At 44.1% G+C, this 20,019-nt stretch overlaps 1 protein-coding gene across 4 annotated transcripts in view; it reads left to right on the top strand.

The window, feature by feature from the left end:
- lzts3a (leucine zipper, putative tumor suppressor family member 3a) overlaps nucleotides 1-20,019 on the top strand; it is a 237,262-nt gene that overhangs the window by 133,455 nt on the left and 83,788 nt on the right. Inside the window, exon 1 of one of the 4 annotated variants that reach the window (XM_073042181.1) lies at nucleotides 18,346-18,412. The exons of the other annotated variants lie outside the window; for them this stretch is intronic. The gene's annotated coding sequence lies outside the window, so the exon portion shown is untranslated. Of the gene's footprint in view, nucleotides 1-18,345; nucleotides 18,413-20,019 lie in introns of those variants that run through there. 4 annotated transcript variants of the gene reach the window in all.

Genomic DNA, 20,019 nt, shown 5'->3' with positions numbered 1-20,019 from the left:
ATCAACTCTGCTCTCAAACACATCTCTCCCATTTCCCGCATATCTGCCCTCACCCCATCTGCCCGCCACCCCACTCGGGATAGGGTTCCCCTTGTCCTCACCTACCACCCCACAAGCCTCCAGGTCCAACGTATAATTCTCCATAACTTCCGCCACCTCCAACGGGATCCCACTACCCAGCACATCTTTCCCTCCCCCCCTTTCTGTTTTCCGCAGGGATCGCTCCCTACGCGACTCCCTTGTCCACTCGTCCCCCCCATTCCTTCCCACCGATCTCCCTCCTGGCACTTATTCTTGTAAATGGAACAAGTGCTACATCTGCCCTTACACTTCCTCCCTCACCACCATTCAGGGCCCCAGACAGTCCTTCCAGGTGAGGCGACACTTCACCTGTGAGTCGGCTGGTGTGGTATACTGTGTCCGGTGCTCCCGGTGTGGCCTTTTATATATTGGTGAGACCCGACGCAGACTGGGAGACCGTTTCGCTGAACACCTACACTCGGTCCGCCAGAGAAAGCAGGATCTCCCAGTGGCCACACACTTTAATTCCACGTCCCATTCCCATTCTGATATGTCTATCCATGGCCTCCTCTATTGTCAAAATGAATCCAAACTCAGGTTGGAGGAACAACACCTTATATACCGGCTGGGTAGCCTCCAACCTGATGGCATGAACATTGACTTCTCTAATTTCCGTTAATGCCCCTCCTCCCCTTCTTACCCCATCTCTGACATACTTAGTTGTTTTTTTTCTCTCTCTCTCTCTGCCCATCACTCTGCCTGTTCTCCATCTCCCTTTGGTGCTCCCCTCTCCCTTTCTTTCTCCCTAGGCCTCCCGTCCCATGATCCTTTCCCTTCTCCAGCTCTGTATCACTTTCGCCAATCACCTTTCCAGCTCTTAGCTTCATCCCACCCCCTCCAGTCTTCTATCATTTCACATTTCCCCCTCCCCCCACTACTTTCAAATCTCTTACTATCTTTCCTTTCGGTTAGTCCTGACGAAGGGTCTCGGCCCGAAACGTCGACAGTGCTTCTCCCTATAGATGCTGCCTGGCCTGCTGTGTTCCACCAGCATTTTGTGAATACCATTATCCAAGTCATTAGCAAACAATGTGAAAAGTAGCAGTCCCTTGACAGAAACCATGCTGACTTTGACTCATTTTATCATTAGTCTGCAAGTATCCGAAACCTCATCCTTAGTACCAGATTCTAACACATTCCCAACCACTGAGGTTAGGCTAACTGGCCTATAATTTCCTTTCTTTTGCCTTCCTCCCTTCTTAAAAAGTGGAGTGACATTTGCAGTTTTTCAGTTCTCTGGGGCCATGCCAGAATCAAGCGATTCTTGAAAGATCATGACCAATGCATCCATTATCTCTTCAGCAACCTCTCTCAGGACTCTGGGATGTAGCCCATCTGGTCCAGGTGACTTATCCACCTTAAGACTTTTGAGTTTGCCTAGCACTTGTTCCTGTGTAATACCAATGGCACTCACTCCTCTGGCACGCTGCTAGTGCCTTCTACAGTGAAAACAGATGCAAAGTACTCACTAAGTTCATTTGGCATTAAGTTCGTCTTTCATAAACTTACTGAGTTGCTCCATTTTGTGTGTGTTGCCCAAGATTTCCTGCATCTGTGGAATCCCTTGTGTTTATATTCCGCATTCTGTTTTAATTTTTTACTACTTCAGTCTAATCGCAAGACCCTTTTGGATATTGGCAATGTAAAATACTTTAAGCAGTTTCCCTTGTTTATTGACAGGACAGATGGTGGGGGTAGCTGTGTGGCCTCAGTTATCACGAGGATTAGGCCTCAAGCCTTGGGCTTGCCTGTTGCATTAGTCCAGGAGAGGAGATGCTGGAGCAGGTGTAGTGCAGGGTCTTTGCTGGCCCCTCCCATCGGTGCTTCCCTCCAGTATTCGCTTGCTAGAAGATGAGTTGCATTGCATGTGTGCATGTGTACATTTATCTCTGGGCTGCTGGGAACTGCTTGTTCTTACCAATAACAACCATGCACCTTCAACTTACAACATCAGCCACTCAGGGGCTTGGGCTACATATATATTTTTGTGTGACTGTATGTTTACTTCTATCATATTTGAGCTACATGTGCCTTGTGCTATGTATGACTGTTGGTATTGTGTTTTGCACCTTGGCCCCAGAGGAAAGCTGTTTCACTTGGCTGTATTCATGTGAATGGTTGAATGATAATTAAATGTGAACTTGAACTTGAACATGAGCTTGAGCTGTCCCACTGAGCCAGCTAGATAAACCACTGGATTTCACTACAGGCAAATGTAAATTCAGCCTTTATTAGACATAACCAGGAAGGAACAGCGTACAGATTGATGCAGTACACTGACCAGGCTAAATATTACCCAAAGGTTAAAACCAAAATATCTATTCAGAACATTACATTTTTGAAATGTTACACTAAGTGTCCACTTTATTGGGTACAATGCAAATTAATGCAAATATCTAATCAGCCAATCATTTGGCAGCAACTCAATGCATAAAAGCATGCAGACATGCTCAAAAGATACAGTTGTTGTTCAGACCAAATGTCAGAATCGGGAAGAAACATGATTTCAGTGACTTTGACTGAAATTATTGTTGGTGCCAGATGGGGTGATTTCAGTGCAAAAAAACCCCTAAAAAAATGGTCCAGTGAGCAGCAGTTCTGTGGGTGAAAAAGCCTTGTTAATGAGTTGGGACACTGTCCAGACTGGTTCAGGCTGACAGGAAGGCGACAGTAACTCAAATATCCACGTGTTACAACAGTGGTGTGCAGAAGAGCATCTCTGAACACAGAACACATCAAACCTTGAAGTGGATGGGTTACAGAGGCAGAACACCATGAATATACACGCATTGGCCACTTTATTAAGTACAGGAGGTACCTAATAAAATGGCCATGGAGTGTAGGAAGGAACAGTGTAGTGCCTGGTGCTGTGCACTGTCTAGGCTAAATAGTCCTCAGAGACAAAAACCAAAGCAGCTATTCAGCACATTATGTTTCTGAAATGTTATATCTAATCTGGTCAGTTTGTTCCAAGCATTTATAAATAAAACTATACATGGAAGAATAGGCCGTTCTTCAAAAATAGAAATCCAAGCATTTTATTCTAAATTAACCCTTTTTTTCCTCAGATTTCAGTTTAGTGCAGCGTCTTTGCTGGCCCCAGCTGTTGGTGCTGCTCTCCAGTATTCGCTTGCTGGAAGATGAGCTACGTTGCATGTGTACGTTCGTCTCTGGGCTGCTGGGAACTGCTTGTTCTTGCCAATAACACCTATGCACTTCTAGTGCCGCCATCTCTGTATATGTGCTTGGCTCCACTATCCACTCCACTGAGAGGAGGAGGTGTTCTTCTGGTCACCAAGGGTGTGATTAGGCTAGAGAGGTTGCAGAAAAGATTGACAAGATGTTAAGTGTTTTTCTAGGACTGGAAGCTGTGTGTTATGAGAAGAGACTGGTTAGGCTTGGACTGTTTTCCCTGGAACAAATGAAGTTGAAGTGTGACCCTACAGAGGGTTATAAATTGAGGAGGGGCATAGATAGGGAGGATCATTGGTGTTAAAGACACCTACAGTCTTTTATCCAGGGTCGACGATCTAGAGCAAAAGGGCACAGGTTTAAAGTGAGAGGGGAAAGATTGCAAGGGGAACTGAGGGGAAACTTTTTCTCACAGAGCAAGGTTAATGTGTGGAACTTGCAGCCAGAGGATGGTACAACGGCAACATTTTAAAAAGCACCTGGACAGGTACATAGATATGAAAAGTCAAGAGAGATATGGGCAAAATGCAGTCAATGGAATTGGCTCTGGAAGACATCTTGTTTGCCCTGGATGAGCTGGGCCAAGCGGCCGGTTTCTATGCTGTTTAACCCTTGAGAAGCATTTCTTTCTCTTGGCCAAACCCCTCTAACCCAAGCCCTTTGCTTCAGCACCTCACTGTCCCAATCACTCTACTGAGCCCTGAAGTGTGTGATGGCGAATAGCTCACTCCAGTGTTTGACATCCTAGAGTGATGGTGATGGGTTTAGCTTGGAGCTGTTGATTTAACATGAAATTTAAAGAATGTTCTCCCTGATATGGTTATAAGCAGCACCCTAGAGATTCATGTCAACAGACTCGGCATTCCCGAGCTTAGTACACAACTCGTGTATCCCTAGAAGCTGAGAAACTCGTGTGCTGAAGAGGTCGTTCGGTCCCTCATGTCCGTGCAAGCTGTAACAGACCTTCTGAGACCACTCCCACTTCCATGTTCTGCTAGGTGATGGCAGTCTACACCCGTTTGAAATTGGGTGTTTAAAAAGCAAACACGAGGAAATCTGCAGATGCTGGAAATTCAAGCAACACACACAAAGTGCTGGTGGAACACAGCAGGCCAGGCAGCATCTATAGGGAGAAGCACTGTCAACGTTTCGGGCCGAGACGTCGACAGTGCTTCTCCCTATAGGTGCTGCCTGGCCTGCTGTGTTCCACCAGCATTTTGTGTGTGTTGCTTGAAATTGGGTGTGGTGAGATTTCCTGCATGTGTTGTCACTCTGACAATGAATTTCAGACCCACACCACATATTTCCTCAATGCCTATCCAGTGGTCCCCCCCCAAAGTTACTCAAATCTGTGTCCTTAGAATATGATCCAAACAGTGTTTTTTTATGGCATAAAGCAATGCTGAGGCCCAGGTTAATAAAATGGAGTCATGAGTTCAAATCCCAGCTGGGGAATTTTAATCTTATTATCAACTATTGCATTGTTTACGAAAACCATTCTAATTCACTGATAATGTGCACTCCACCATCTTTGCCTAATATGTCCAGTCTATGACTCTGCTCCTTGTGCAAAATCTTCACTCTTCGGCAGACCCTTGATGTCGAGCATGCCTCACTTCCACTCAGCATTGTGGGCTCTGAGCAAATTGGTGAGACCGACATGGAGATCACAGACTCTGGTATGGGCGGAGCAGGATGTGCTGTAGGAATGAACACGTGGGTAGTCAGGAGCAACAACTCTGCCCTTATCTCTGTTAATATTCCTGTTGAGGTCAGTCAACTCCACACTGGAGGGGACTGGGAACTGGAACCTTCTCACCCAATGTCTGAGAGTCGCAATGCATGAACAGTTCACTCACTGACCTGCCGTGAGTGTTGTTTGCTGCTTTCTGCCCGTGACAGGCCCATTTAGAGTTTCTGCCTGTTTGGTAATGTTCCTACATTATATGTAATTGAAACTTGATTAGCAATAAATCAGTCTTTGTATTTACTTTTGGTTTATCATTAGGTAGTTAACCTCGCAGAATAGTTAGTGAACTGAAAACTAGATACAATTGCAATGTTTAAAAGGCGTGTCGGCAGGTGTAGGGGGCCTAGTGTGGGAAAATGGGATCAGCGTACATAGGCATTGCAGTTGGTATGTACGTGGTGGGCAGGACATTTCTGTGCTGCATAGTTCTGTGATTCGATGGTAAAATGCCGAAGATGGTAGAAATCTGATATAAAACACTTTGAAATACTCAGTGGGTGAGGCAACATCTGCAGAGGAAGAAACAGAATTATAAAGTAATTTGCATGAACTATTACACATCCTCTTCTTGATTCTGCCATTAGTATGAGGGCCTGAAGACCCACACCTGAAGGCCCAAAGGCATCTTCTTCTCCACGGCCCTCAGGTTCTTTAACCAACCTGGAAAAGCCTAACACTGCCTCAGGTAATATTTCTTTCCTCTCTCACTCAATTTGCACTAATTTTGATATAAATGATATTGCTTTTTTTATCATGTAAGCTACAGTATGTATAATTTATGTTAATTTAAGTTTAGGTTATTTTTTTCTTTGTCATGTTACTGTGCTGCCATCAGATTTCTGAATGGACATTAAACCCATGAACCCATGTACTTCACAACTTCTTTACTCTTTTTGTGTGCTTATTTAATAAAATAGTAAATTACATTTTTTGTTATTATGTGTTGCAATGTACTGCTGCCACATAACAACAAAATTCATAAATTTCATGACGTATGCTTGTGATATTAAACTGATTCTGATTCCGCTGCAATAAAAAGCTAATTTTCTTGGCATTTATGCCCTGTCTATGTATGTCCATGACAATGCATGAACTTGAAGTTAAACTTAATTGTCCTCCTCAGATGCTGCCTGATCCACTGAATATTTCCATAAATTACTATTTTCTTTCAGTAGATCAGTGACTCTGTGTGACTGCCAACAGACTGACAGACTAGAAACTTTTAACTAGACAGTGGTTCTTTGTGTGTGTGTGTGTGTGTGTGTGTGTGTGTGTGTGTGTGTGTGTGTGTGTGTGTGTGTGTGTGTGTGTGTATAGTAGTAGTAAGTACAAAACAGAACATTCCTTGGCCTTAAATAAGCTTCCAGTCTTCATCATCCCAACGTGGTGGGTTTTGGTTTCATGTCTCATCACATCAGCATTAACACGTGTTGAAACATACACTCAGTGGCCACATTATTAAGAACTCCTGTACACCTCGTTAATGCAAATATTTAATCAGCCAATCAGGTAGTAGCAACTCAATACATAAAAATATGCAGACATGATCAAGAGGTTCAGTTGTTGTTGAGACCAAACATCAGAATGGGGAGAAAATATGATCTATGTGACTTTGACCATGGAATGATTATCGGTGCTAGATGGGGTGGTTTGAGTATTTCAGAAACTGCTGATCTCCTCAGGTTTTTACACACAAACCATCTCTGGAGTTTATAGAATGGTGGCGAGAAACAAAAAAAACCTGTGAGTTGTAGTTCTGTGGGTGAGAATGCCTTGTTAATGAGAGAGGTCAGAGGAGAATAGCCAGACTGGTTCAAGCTGACAGGAAGGCAACAGTAAGTCAGATAACCACGTGTTACAATAACAATGTGCAGGAGAGCATCTCTGAATGCACAACACAACAAACCTTGAAGTGGATGGGCTACAACAGCAGCAGACCACATGACACCATTGCAAATCTTGCACTTTCTCATCAGGCATAACATTCCAACTTCTAACTACCCTCTGGAAGAAAACCTTCTTCCTCAAATCCCCTCCAGAACTCTTTCCCCTTATTTTAAATCCATAATCTCCGGTTTTGGTATGGGGAAAGTTTCTTTCGATTTGTGTTGCCTATGTCCTGATAGTTTTGCACACCCGGTCAGGTTTTCTCCTCTGTTTTCTCTGCTCTATGGACTATAAACTTCACAGGTTTAATTACAGGAAAATAACCTTACAGGAAAATAAGTGGAATGTTCCATCCGGGGGGGCTGGCAGTGGCCAAGGTCGCTGGAGACGAGGTTCACGAGAATGATCCTGGGAATGAAAGGGTTAACATATGACGAGCATTTGATAGCTCCTACTCGCTGGAGTTTAGAAGAATGGGGGGGGGGGGGGAGGAGATCTCATTGAAACCTATTGAATATTGAAAGGCCTACTTAGAGTGAATGTGGAAACGATGTGAGGGAGTCTAGGACCAGAGAGCACAGCCTCAGAATAGAAGATCATCCCTTTCGAACAGAGATGAGGAATATTTTCAGCTAGAGGATGGCGAATCTGTAGAATTCTTTACCAGAGGTGGCTATGGAGGCCAAGCCTTTGGGCATATTTAAAGCAAAAGTTGATGGGTTAATGATTAGTAAGGGTGTCAAAGGTTATGGGGAAAAGGCAGGAGTTGAGAAGGATAATAAATTAGCCATGATGGAATGGCAGAGCAGACTTGATGGGCTGAATAGCCTAATCTTGCTTATGATCCTGTAGCCCTCAGGTGGGAATACTTACCAGTCAACAGATAACAGATCTCACCATTTTGTTAAAGTGCCCAATGTGCCCAGGTAGCCTGTGACTGGTCACAGATTTGCATTGGCCTATTCTGATGCTCAGTGGACTTTTAAAATGGGTGATTGATCTATTTTGAGTGTATTTTGGGCCTGATTTCTACTTCAATGGGCCAACACCAGGGTCTGCACACAAGGAAAGAGTTTTACCAAAATCCAGATGGGTGCAAAGTTGTAAAGTGACATTCAGGGCTCACTTCATTGAGATGTTGGAAAAAAACTTGGAAAGACGAGTGGGATTTAAAAGATTGAAGAGACTAAAATGTAAGTTAGATTTAGAAAAAGAAATTGTCGAACTGTAAGATTAAAATATTGGGAACGACTGGGCTATGAAGTAATTAAAATTGGCACTGAGTCTCAAAGGATGTGACATGGCCAAGACACACTAGCTTTAAATGACCAGTTTCGTTGCAGTAGTTTACAGATAAAAATGTTTTAAGGATTAGCTTTACTTGTCACATTTACACCGGAACATCAAGACGTACAGTGAAATGTTTTGTTTGCATCACACAGTCCCAGGATGTGGCGGGGGCTGCCCACAAATGTTGCCACACTTCCGGCGTCAACATAGTATACCCACTACTTACTAACTGTAACATGTAGGATGTCTTTGGAATGTGGGGGAAACCCAGGCAGTCACAGGGAGAACGCACAACTCCTTACAATGAGCGGTGGTTGATCAGTGATCACTGGCGCTGTAAAGCGTTGTGTTAGTGGTTCTGTCACTGTGAAGGCTCCAGAATGCAAGGACCAGGAGCAGAGTGGAGATGTTCAGTGGCACAAATCATTGAGAGTTTTGAAAGGGGGTTTGCTTGCAGTGTGTGGGAAATAGCTAGGAATGCTCTTCATCATGAAGGGAGTATTCTGACCGAAACTGGATCATTCTCCTGGCTTATCAGCTTGTCCCATTCCTTAGGTGCAGCGAAATGTGTTAATTGAGTGCAGCAGGGAAGCATCGAATGGCTGGCTTCATGAGTTCTTACTCCAGCCTTGACTAGCAACAAGCTCGGCTGTTCCCAACGGGGATCTGGGCTTTGACAGTTCTGGGTCAAACAACTGAGAGACAGACCTGATCCACAGTGCAGAATGGAGTAAAGGTGAGGGTTTCAGCACAGTTCACGGTCAAAGTTGTGCCATGTTTGAAAAGTAATTGCAACCTCTTAGAATCTCTGACTGTGTATTTCATTAATAAAGGGTGCTATGAAGACAATGTTCGTCAGGGCAGATTAATGGTTCAGTGACCACAGTATACTGATCTGTGGCTGTGAGTGGAAAATAGAAATAAAATATAGAAAATTGTTCTCGTGATGTCTGTTTCCTATGTACTTGTGCTCTGTAACTTTACCAATTACCTTCCAGCCTCTGTAAACTCGAGCTTGTCCAAGACTTGAATCAGGACTTGTACCCAGTACTTTTGTGCCCACTGATTGAGATTATGTCCTGGAAACACTCAGAGGCTGCAGATACTGGAATCTGGACCAAAAAGAAAACAAACTGATGGAGGAATTCAGTAAGTCAATGTTTCGGATTGAGACTCTTGCACTGTCGAAGGGTCCAGATAAAGGGTCTTAACCCAAAACATTGACTATCCATTTCCTTCTACAGATGCTGCCTGACCTGCTAAGCTCCTCTTGTAGTTTGTAAGTAGGCTCCTGTCCTGGCTAAATATCCAGTCTAGCTGCCTTACTCTTTGTGTATTTCTGTACTCTAAACCATCTTTAACTAGGTAACCATCTCCAAGCCTAAAACTCTCTTCAATTTTTGTAGTCCTCCTTTTCTGATTTTTTTTATACTGCACCAACTGGTACATCTTTGGACTGTGGGAGGAAACCGGAGCACCCGGAAGAAACCCACACAGTTACAGGGAGAACACAGAAACTCCTTAGAGGCAGCGGTGGGAACTTTACCTGGGTCACTGCTACTGTAAAGCATTGTGCTAACCACAAAGCTACCGTTTTGTTGAACCCTGAGGTGTCGGTCATCAGGCTTTTGTACCTCTTGCCTGATGGTGACATTGAGAAGAGGGTTCTTAATGATGGATGTCTGCCTTCCCGAGTAATCACCTCTTGGTCCTGTCCCAGTGGTGGGAGAGCCTTACCCATGATTGAGCCTCTCATGTTCCTGTGCATTAGAATTTTCTTACCAGAGCATTGTGCAACCGATCAGAATCCTTCCCACTGTACATCTGTAGAAGATTGTCAAAGTCTTCAGTGGTGTGCTGCATCTCCATAAACTTCTAAGAAAGTAGAGACACTGGAGCACCTGGTTTGTGGGGATTCTTCTATCATTGGTCACAGGGTAATGTTGCAGCTCTATAAAACCCTATAAGACCACACGGTATATTGTGTACAATTCTGGTTTAGAGAGGGTGCTGAGGAGATTTACTAGAATGCCTTTGGATTAGAGAGCATGTACTATGAGAAAAGGTTGAACGAACTATGGCTTTCCTCTTTGGAGCAGAAGGAGGATGAGGGGTGACTTGATGTAGGCGTAACAAGATTATAAGAGGCATAGATCGAGTGGATAGCCAGAGACTTTTTCCCTGTGTGGAAATGGCTAATACCAGGGGGCATACTTTTAAGTTGATTAGAGAAAAGTATCAGGGTGATGTCACCAGTAATTTTTTTTTACACAGAGTGGTGAGTGCACGGAACACCTTGCCAGGGTCGGTGGTAGAAGGAGATACATTATGGACATTTAAGAACTGCTTAGAGAGGCACATGGGTGACAGAAAAATGGAGGGCTATGTAGGAGGGAAGGATTAGGTTGACCTCGGAGTAGATTAAAAGGTCAGCACAACATAATCTGCCGAAGGCCCCGTACTATTCTGTAATCACAGAATCGCAGAAGATCTACAACACAGTAGGAAACCATTTGGTCCGTCATATTTTCAGAGAACTGCCAAGCTTAATCCAATCTTCTGCTCTATGTCCTTGTCCTGTGGGTCACAGCTCTTCAGATAGAGATCTGGTAGTTTGTAATGAAGATCTCAGCATCTACCATGCACTCACAGAGAGTTTGACAATGCTCACCGTCCCCTGGGTGAAAGAAGTCTCTTATCTCTCTTCCATTGAGACTTTGATCAATTACAGAGAACCCCTGGGTTATGTAAGGGTTCCGTTCCTGAAAACTGTCTACAGTCAATGTCTCTGTAAGCATAAATGTCTGTTTTCTAAAGTAACCCAGATCATACCGTACCACATACATATATAATTATTTCATTTCATTAAGTAACACTACCCATAATTATACTACTTGGCATATATACAGCCTCCAGTCATTAACACTTTATTATTGTCATAACTAGTCTGAAAAATGCTCTAAAATGGTATGGGAGAATATGTGTAAAGTCAGATCATTTGTAACCTAGGGAGTCTCTGTACTTTAAATCTCAATGCTTGTATTTTGACCTCCATCCAAGGGCAATATGTCCTTTCAGGCTGCTCATAATTTCCATGCAGTTCATGGTTTTATGCATCTTAATTAAATCTTCTTTAGCCCTCCATGGTTCCAAAGAAAACAACCTCAGTCTATCCCATCTTTCCCCATAACTACAATTTTCTAGTCTTGCCAACATTTGTGTAAACATCTCCAATACAATATTTCCTTTGTTATACCCAAACTATATGATGTACTCAGACCATGTTGTAACAAGTGCTCTAGCACAAACACACTGCATTTGCGTCTTCTATCTCTGCTCATAAAGGATTCTATCTGTTCCACTGCCTACAAAGATTGATAGAGATCCATTTCTTCCTTCACACTTCTTGATAACCTCCCTGTCACTGGAAAATCTCTTGTCTTGGAAACAGATCAGCAAGCAGCTACATTAACTAGAGTTACATTGCTAGGCTTCTGTTTATTTTTGCATGGTTCTGCATTGGAAAGCAGTGAGGATATGTTCAGTGAACTGTCACCATAAGGCCCTCTTGACTGCTCGTGCCAAGATTACTCATTTGTCTCTGGTAATAATCTGCACCTCCTCAGACTATTTACATATCTCACTTGATTAAATCTTATTTTCTATTTGTTTGCCTGGCTGAACAGACCATGTGCAGTATGTCATCCTTCTTTATCACCCCACCACATGTAAGATTCAATCATTAGTGTAGACAACAAGAAGCAAGGCAGTGAGTACTCATAAGAGACTTCCATTTGCAAATGCACTCATCAGACGTTACCCTCTGCCTCCTGACGCTGAGGGAATTTTGCCCTGTTACCAGGCGGCTTTTCTCTGAGTGGTGGCACAGAATAGAGATCTGTGCTGTTTGTGGTGTGCAGGCTTGGGTGTAAAGGTTGCAGCTGTACAAACTGCTTCTGGTTTGCAGCCATTTCAGAACGCCTTCCCCTCCCCAGTCCCACACCAACCCTTCTCTCCCCAGCCTCCTCTGCTGTCAGGGCGAAAATACAGCAAACAGAGAAACATTACTTCATAGCCACACCACCAGGTTCAGAAACAGTTATTATCCTTCAACCTTCAGGCTCCTGAACCTGCATAGATAACTTCATTCACCTCAACAGTGAACTGATTCCACAAACTATGGACTCACTTCCAAGGATTCTATACCTCATATTCTCAGTATTATTAATTTACTATTTATTTGCTTTTATTATTATTATTTTTTGTATTTGCACCGTTTGTCTTTTTTGCACGTTGGTTGTTTATCAGCTTGTGGTTTCTGTATAGATTTTCATTGATTCCATTGTATTTCTTTCTTCTATTTTCAATGCCCCCAAGAATATGAATCTCAGGCTACTATATCTGGGGAATTTGTTGCCACAGGCAGCTGTGGAGGCCAAGTCCTTATGTATATTTAAAGCAGAGGTTGATAGATTCTTCAGTAGTCAGAAGGGATACAGGGAGAAGACAGGAGATTGGGGCTGAAAGGAAAATTAGATCGGCCATGATGAAATGGTGGAGCAGACTTGATGGGCCAAATGGCCTAATTCTGCTCCTGTATTATATAGTCTTATGGTCTCTGATGGTGACACATACATAAGTACTTTGATAATAAATTTACTTTAAACTTTGAACCTATGTAGCTTTAAGCCCAAAGACATGAACATCACAAAATCTCCAACTTCGGTTAACTTTGACCCTTTGTTCCTTTCTCTACTGATCCACCCAATATCTCTCATGCACCCTCTTGTTTACGATACTGCCTGAGTCACCTGTTATCCAGTGACTTCTCTCCCCATCCACCAGTTCCATCTGCCTGTTACCCACCCACTCTTTCCATTCAGTGGCTTTCCCTGCCCTCATGTTCTCATCTGCCCCATACCACATTTATTTGGCTTCGCTCAATATGTTCCTTTCTCATCAGATTCCATAACCTGCCTCCACCAATCACCTGCCTGCCTCTGCTGCTATCTCTTCTACTTCCCCTCCCACCACACAGCTCCATCTACCCATTAAACCCTCCAAATCTGGATCCACAAATCACATGCCAGCTTCTACTCCCCCTTCAACTCATTATACTGGCAATCTCCTTTTACTCTTTCAGTCCTGATTCAGGGTCTCAACTCAAAATATAAACTATCCCTTTGTCTTTACAGATGTGCCTGACCCATTGAGTTTCTCCAGCAGTTTGTATTTTGCCCAGGAAACGACTACATTACTCAAGTTACTGTACATGGTTGAGGGGAGGGTGGGGGGGGGGGGGGATGGTCCTGTTCATTTTTGCTTGGTTCAGAATTGGAAAGCAATGAGGATAAGTGCAGCGAACTGTTCACCCTGCTGCCAAGGTTACTCATTCTACTCTAGTAGTAGCTAGCCAGTCATTTCAATCAGTAACAGAATGTTCCCGACAGTGCTAAATTTGGCATTCCCAGTAAAATTGAATAGTCTCCCACCAATAAAATTCATTTAGTGAAGAGAAATTGGTCTACCTGAAGACCAGAGTGAGTCGAAAGAGATAGGGGAGCTGCCAGTGGAAGTGGTGGATGGGGCTTCGATTGGAACATTTAGGAGAAGGCTGGATAAATACGTAGATGGGAGGGGCACCCAGGGCTATGGTCCAGGTGTGAGTAGATGAGACTAGGCAGATTAACAATCTGACATGAACTAGATGGGCAGAGGGGCCAGGTTCTGTGCTGTAGTGCTCTATGACTCCAGATACAAAAATGCTTAATTTAGTTCAGCTAGCCTGCCTCTTTCCCAGTTAAGCCAGTTTTTGAGAGGCAGCTGAATAAATGCGCAGCGATTCTGTCTCCAGTGGATGTTCGTGTGGTTGATGTGCTAAACAGATTGGTGCTCCAGCACAGAGACGGAAGACCCTGCAGAGTAGACTCTATAGTGAGGTAGGCTTCCACCCTCAGCTGTGGTGAGGAAAGATTAGTAGAAATTCAGAACTCTCTCCCAAGGACACTATTGAGGCTCTGTCAACAGAAAGTTCCAGACCTGGGATTGAATGTGTAGTGCATAGTTTAAAGGGATATGGAATGACGTGGAATCAATAAGGTTAAGGTGTGATCTATCCATGGTCTGAAGAATGGAGGGACAAGCTCAGGAGGCTGATGCCAGGGAGAGGAGGTAATACTGACGAGGAGTGTGAGATGAAGCTTATGTGAAACATAGACACAGCGAGGGCCCATTGAGCTGACTGGCTTGCTCCTGTGCGGTTTGTTGTGTTTACGTACAAGTTCCCAATCCGCACAGTTGCATTAAGCATTGAGAACCACCCCACAGAGATCCCGTGATCACCCTATCGCATCATTGTAGCCTACTTTTTTCCTACTCTGACATCAATACACAGCAGAAATAAAATTTTAAAAACTTAAGTGGAATATCTAATGATTTACGTTTCTCTGGATGTGTAAGGTGCTGAGACAGTTGAAATTAAACTGAGATTTTGTAATATTCTGTCTCTTTTTAGTGATGGGAGATATCTGTACTCCCTGGCATGGGAGGATATAAAGATCATGAAAGGAGACCATTCATCTCACACAATAGCATAGTGGTTAGAACAACGCTTTACAGTACAGGTTACACTGGATCAATTCCCGCCGCTGCCTGTAAGGAGTTTGTACGTTCTCCCCGTGAATGGTGACGGCATGGGTTTCCTCCAGGTACTCTAGATTCCTCCCACAGTCCAAAGTCATAACTGTTGATAGGTTATTGATTATTGTAGATTGTCCAGTGATTAGGCTGGCATTATAAATTGGGAGATTTCTGGCTCAAAAGGGCCTACTTTGCACTGTATCTCAATAAATAAATAAAATAAATCTCCTGACCCTTCCCCCTCTCTCTTAGGTCGTGTTTCATCCATCCTTGCACTGCATTTTCATCTGCTATTGTCTTCCTTACAAACTCGACTGGCCACTAATAAGATTATCAACTCATCAGAGCTTACAAATGCTGTCTATAGTTGAGTAAATTACTGATGCAAATATACATGAGCATCATGGCAAATTATTCTCACTTTGACCCAAATTACTGTGGGCGGAAAACTTAATTTAGTGCGACACCCTTCATAAAACCATCCATATAATTACAAATTTCACTTGAATTTATTACTTGTTTGTAGTGAAGATCAAGAGCGAGCTGTTTGGAGTTGGGTCTGGGAGGAAATCTGACCTGGTGCCATTGATTGATATTCCCTGGGTTAACCCCCAAGATGATTACCTGGGAAACATCTATGAATAGGAGGGAGGTCACTGTATAAGGACCAGAATGATGGTGAAGCTGGCAATGAGAATTATTTGAATACAGTGTAAGAAAGAAGGAAAATTGGTAGTGGGGATTCCCTTAAGGTTAGGAATACTGGGTGTCGTGAGCCCTGCGGGCCCATGTGGCAAGCGATAGAGTGTTGGGCTCTGATGTTTCTAGAGCATCTGTATTTGTTAATTGTTGGCTTATCCGGACTTGTTAAGCCCTTGTTTAATCTTGTCAAATTTATTTTGACTGGCACCGATTTTTTGCGTACTGTGATTATTTAAAGCAGACTCCCAATCAGCGCTCATCCTGGGTTCCTTGGTATGAATATGATTCATCTTGTGGTGTCGCTCGTTCGAGTCACCATTGTTCTGTTGGAATTCCTATGTGTAAACTCATGTTTTCATCTCTACTTGGGAGTCTGTTGTCCCTCCGCACCTGAATGTAAGAGGGATGGGGAGGTTGGCAATGAGAATTTCTTAAAATTGGGAATTCAGGGAGGTTAGCATGAGGATTTTCTATGGACTGAGAATATCACGGATGTAGTCAGTGAGGACATTCTGAATATTGGAAATCTGGGGAGATTGGCACTGAGGATTCCCTGTAGATTGGGAAGGCGGAGAACATCAATCATAGAACTGTACGGCTTTAAAGACCCTCTGGCCCATGATGTTATGCTGTACTTATAACCTCTTTGAAGATCCATCAAACCCTTCCCTCCTACATAGCCCTCCATTTTTCTTTCATCATGAGCGTGTCTAAAAGTTTCTTAAAAGTCCTTAATATACCTTCCTCTACCATCACTCATGGCAACACATTCTACCATAAGACATTGGAGCAGAAATAAGCTATTCAGCCCATTGAGTCTGCACCATCATTCCATCATAGCCGATTTATTATCTATCTCAACCCCTTTCGGCAGCCTTCTCCCATAACTTTTGACACCCTTACTAATCCGGAGCCCATTAACCTCCACTTTAAATGTACCGAATGACTTGGCCTCCACAGCCATCAGTCCCACAGATTGACCAACCTCTAGCTAAAGAAATTCCTGCTCGTCTCTGTTCTAACTGGACGCCCTTCTATTCTGAGGCTGTGCCCTTTGGTCCCAGACTCCTCCACTATAGGAAACATCCTCTCCACATCCATTCCATCTAGGCCTTTCAATCTTCAATAGATTTCAATGAGATCCCTTCCTCATTCTTCTAAACCTAATGTATCCACCACTCTCTGTATAAAAAAACATACCATTGACATCTGCCCTATTCTTTTCTCCTATCACCTCAAGATTTATGACCCCTCATATTAGCCATTTCCACTCAGGGAAAAAGTCTCTGGCTGTTCACTCAATCTATTTCTCTTATCATCCTTCACTATCATCCTTCCTCACTGCAAAGAGAAAAGACTGAGCTCATTCATCCTATCCTCTTTGGACATGCTCTCCAATCCAGGAAACATCCTGGTAAGTCTCCTCTGTACTTTCTCTAAAGCTTCCACATCCTTTCCTTTATAAGGAAAAACAGAACTGAACAGAGTTTTCCAAGTGTGATTTAACCAGGGATTTATAGAGCTGCAACATTACCTTGAAGTAGAGGATGGATTAAGTGCAACATCCTGGTAGATCTCCTCTGTACCATTTCTAAAGCTTCTGCATCCTTTGTATAATGAGGCAACCAGAACTGAACACAATTTTCCCAGTGTGGTCTAACCAGGCTTTTATAGAGCTGCACCATCACTTTGTGGTGGAGGATGGATTGTGTGTGGATTAGGATTTGGGGGAGATTGGGAGTGAGGATTCCCTGTTGATCAGAGGGAACATGGAGCAATCTGCTCCCAGCAGCAGCTGCTCAATGCTGGCCAGCTCGAAGATATTTGAAGGAAGGCAGAGTGAAATGATTCCATTGGAATGCTGCAACCTTCACAGCTGACCCCTCTTGTGATTGTCAACCACAGAGCACCCCAGTTAAGCATATCTTGTACTTGAGTGAATTCCCTCCTAAAGACTACTATCAGTGGTTGACTAGGGTCAAGAGTCTGCAGCGTTGTGTTTAAATATAACCCTACTGTCAGGCAGCCATGTCTTCCCCAGGCAACCATTGGCTGTGCTCGTTTCTTGGACCCAGTTCCCACCCCGTCTCTGAAACCCCATTATTTCTGAATGCAAATCCAACAATTCCTAAAGCAGTACCATGATGTTCGCTCCCCTTCCCCCATATCATGACAGGAGAGATTGTATTGAACAGTTACAAACAGAAAGTGCAGGAAATGTTCAGCAGGGCAGGCAGCATCAACAGAGAGGAAAATGAGTTTAAATCTGAATGACTGTTGCCTTTTTGAGTCGTTGAATAAATCAGCTCTTTAATGGGACCTCCAATGTGTGTGTTTGCATTTGTAAATGGTGACGTGTGAGAACAGAATTAGACTGAACACTAATTGGCAAACACCCTCCCAAACAGGAAGAATCTCTCTGGGAAATAGCTGGTTTCTCTAGAAACCGATGTGTGTGTGTGGGGGGCTGAAAGGAACAGAGTGGAAAGGAAAAGCTTTGGCTGTTTAGTGGTTAAGTAAGGTGAATTGCAACCCGGCTTTCATTACTACAGGGGAACAGCAACAGGAGCTGAGCCGACTGGGAACACAGATTTGTTTGGCTAAAGTCCTTTCTCATAACTTCATGTAATGATCCCAAGAGTAAATAACATGACATTAGTAAACAAGGCTGGTAGATGCAAATGAGGGAATGAACGCCAATCGCCGGGAAGAATACACGAGAGATGTGATTTTTCAACCAATCGGGCTGTGAAGGTGGGGCTGAGGTTATGGGCTGTCTTGTGTACAGGTGAGCTACCGGGAAGCTGCCACTCTTGAGTTCGGGGACTGTGTCGGGGAAGCCAGTATATATCTGCTGTGTGGAAGACAGAGGTAGGTGTGAGCGGCAGATTTACCCCTCTGCCCTCAGCGCTGCCCTCACTGAGGCCATGTGAAGGTGCTTTCAGCAGTGGGCGTGGACAGGTATAGCCGCTGGCTAGATATTTACTTTTGAGATCTGACGAGCAGCCGGCCAGCTGCTCACCCGAATCCCAACGCTGTTGACTGATCCTTAGAATTAATACAAGCTGCCCTCAGTCGGAAGTGTGCGGAGGTTTTTAAATATTTGTGATGATCTTGGAACGGTTGCTTGCAAGCCATTTATCACGCGAACAACCAGTTCAATTATTTTCTAATTGATTGCGTGAGTCATTTCAATGACAGCTCAGGGGAGATGTACAATACCCCTGGGTCCACTGTTGGCGAGGTATAGATAAAGGAGACCTACTGGTAGGGAAAAGGCAGCCAATCCTAGGAACACTGTGACCCCAGGAGCTACTGGCAGGGAAAATACAGTCTGACCCAAGAGCACTGTGACCCGATTTCCCTCCAACAAGTGACAGCCAATAGGCGAACATTCAAGACCCATATTGAATACACAGAATGCTGGAAGTACTCCAGCAGGTCAGGCAGTATCTTCGGAGGAGATTGAACAGTTTAACTTGGGAAATTTCTCTTCCCCCCCCCCTCCCTTTTTCCATTTTGGTTCTCCTCTCACCTTCTCACCTTCTGGTGTCCCTCCTTCCCTTTCTCCCATGGCCCACTGTCCTCTCTATTAGCTTCCTTCTTCTTTAGTGCTTTACCTCTTCCAGCTATCACCCCACCCCAGATTCTCACTTCATCTCCTTTTCCCCATTTCACCACCCACCCTCCCTCTCACCTGGCTTCACCATCACCCTCTAGTTTGTGCTCCTTCCCATCCCCCTCACCTTCTCATTCTGGCTTCTTTCAGGTCCGGCAGCAGTCCAGTATGGTAGAGTTAAATAAACGTTGACTGTTTATTCCCCTCCATAGAGGGTGACTGATTTGCTGAGCTCCTCCAGCATTTTGTTTGTGTTGCTTGAGGCAAGGGCTGCACATGTTGTCCACTTATGCGTTGCCAGCGGTAGACTAAACAATGCAGGAATTGCGCCACGGGTAAAGCCCTTCCCACCACTGAGCACATCTACAAGGGGCACTGTCACAAGAAAGCAGTCTCCATCATCAAGGGCCTTCAGCATCAAGATCACACTCTCTTCTGGACAGGAGATACGGGAGCCTTAGGTACCACACCACCAGGATCAGGAGCAGTTAATCCCACCTTCCAGCTACATTAGATACTTTCCAGTTTTGTCTACTACTCAAACTGGTGCACTGATGATGCTGTGGCCTCAGTCCTCCACTCCGTGCTGTCCTACCTAGAAAACGATGCCTCTTACGCCAGGACATTGTTCATTGACTTCAGCTTGGCATTTAACTCCATCATCCCTCGGAGGCTAGTGGATAAACTGTCCTCGTTGGTACTCAACACTCCTCTCTGTAACTGGGTCTTGGACTTCTTGGTGGAAAGTCCAAGTTGGCAGCAACATCTCAAGCTCCATCATGTTGAGCAGTGGTGCCCTCAGATTTGTGTACCCAATCCACTGCTGACCCACAACTGCACTACCAGCTTCAGCCCAGAG

Source organism: Hemitrygon akajei, chromosome 4, assembly GCF_048418815.1.
Source record: "Hemitrygon akajei chromosome 4, sHemAka1.3, whole genome shotgun sequence".
In the NCBI taxonomy this organism is placed as follows: domain Eukaryota; kingdom Metazoa; phylum Chordata; class Chondrichthyes; order Myliobatiformes; family Dasyatidae; genus Hemitrygon; species Hemitrygon akajei.
Note: the sequence above shows the minus strand (reverse complement) of the source record. Positions and strands in the feature narration are given on the sequence as shown.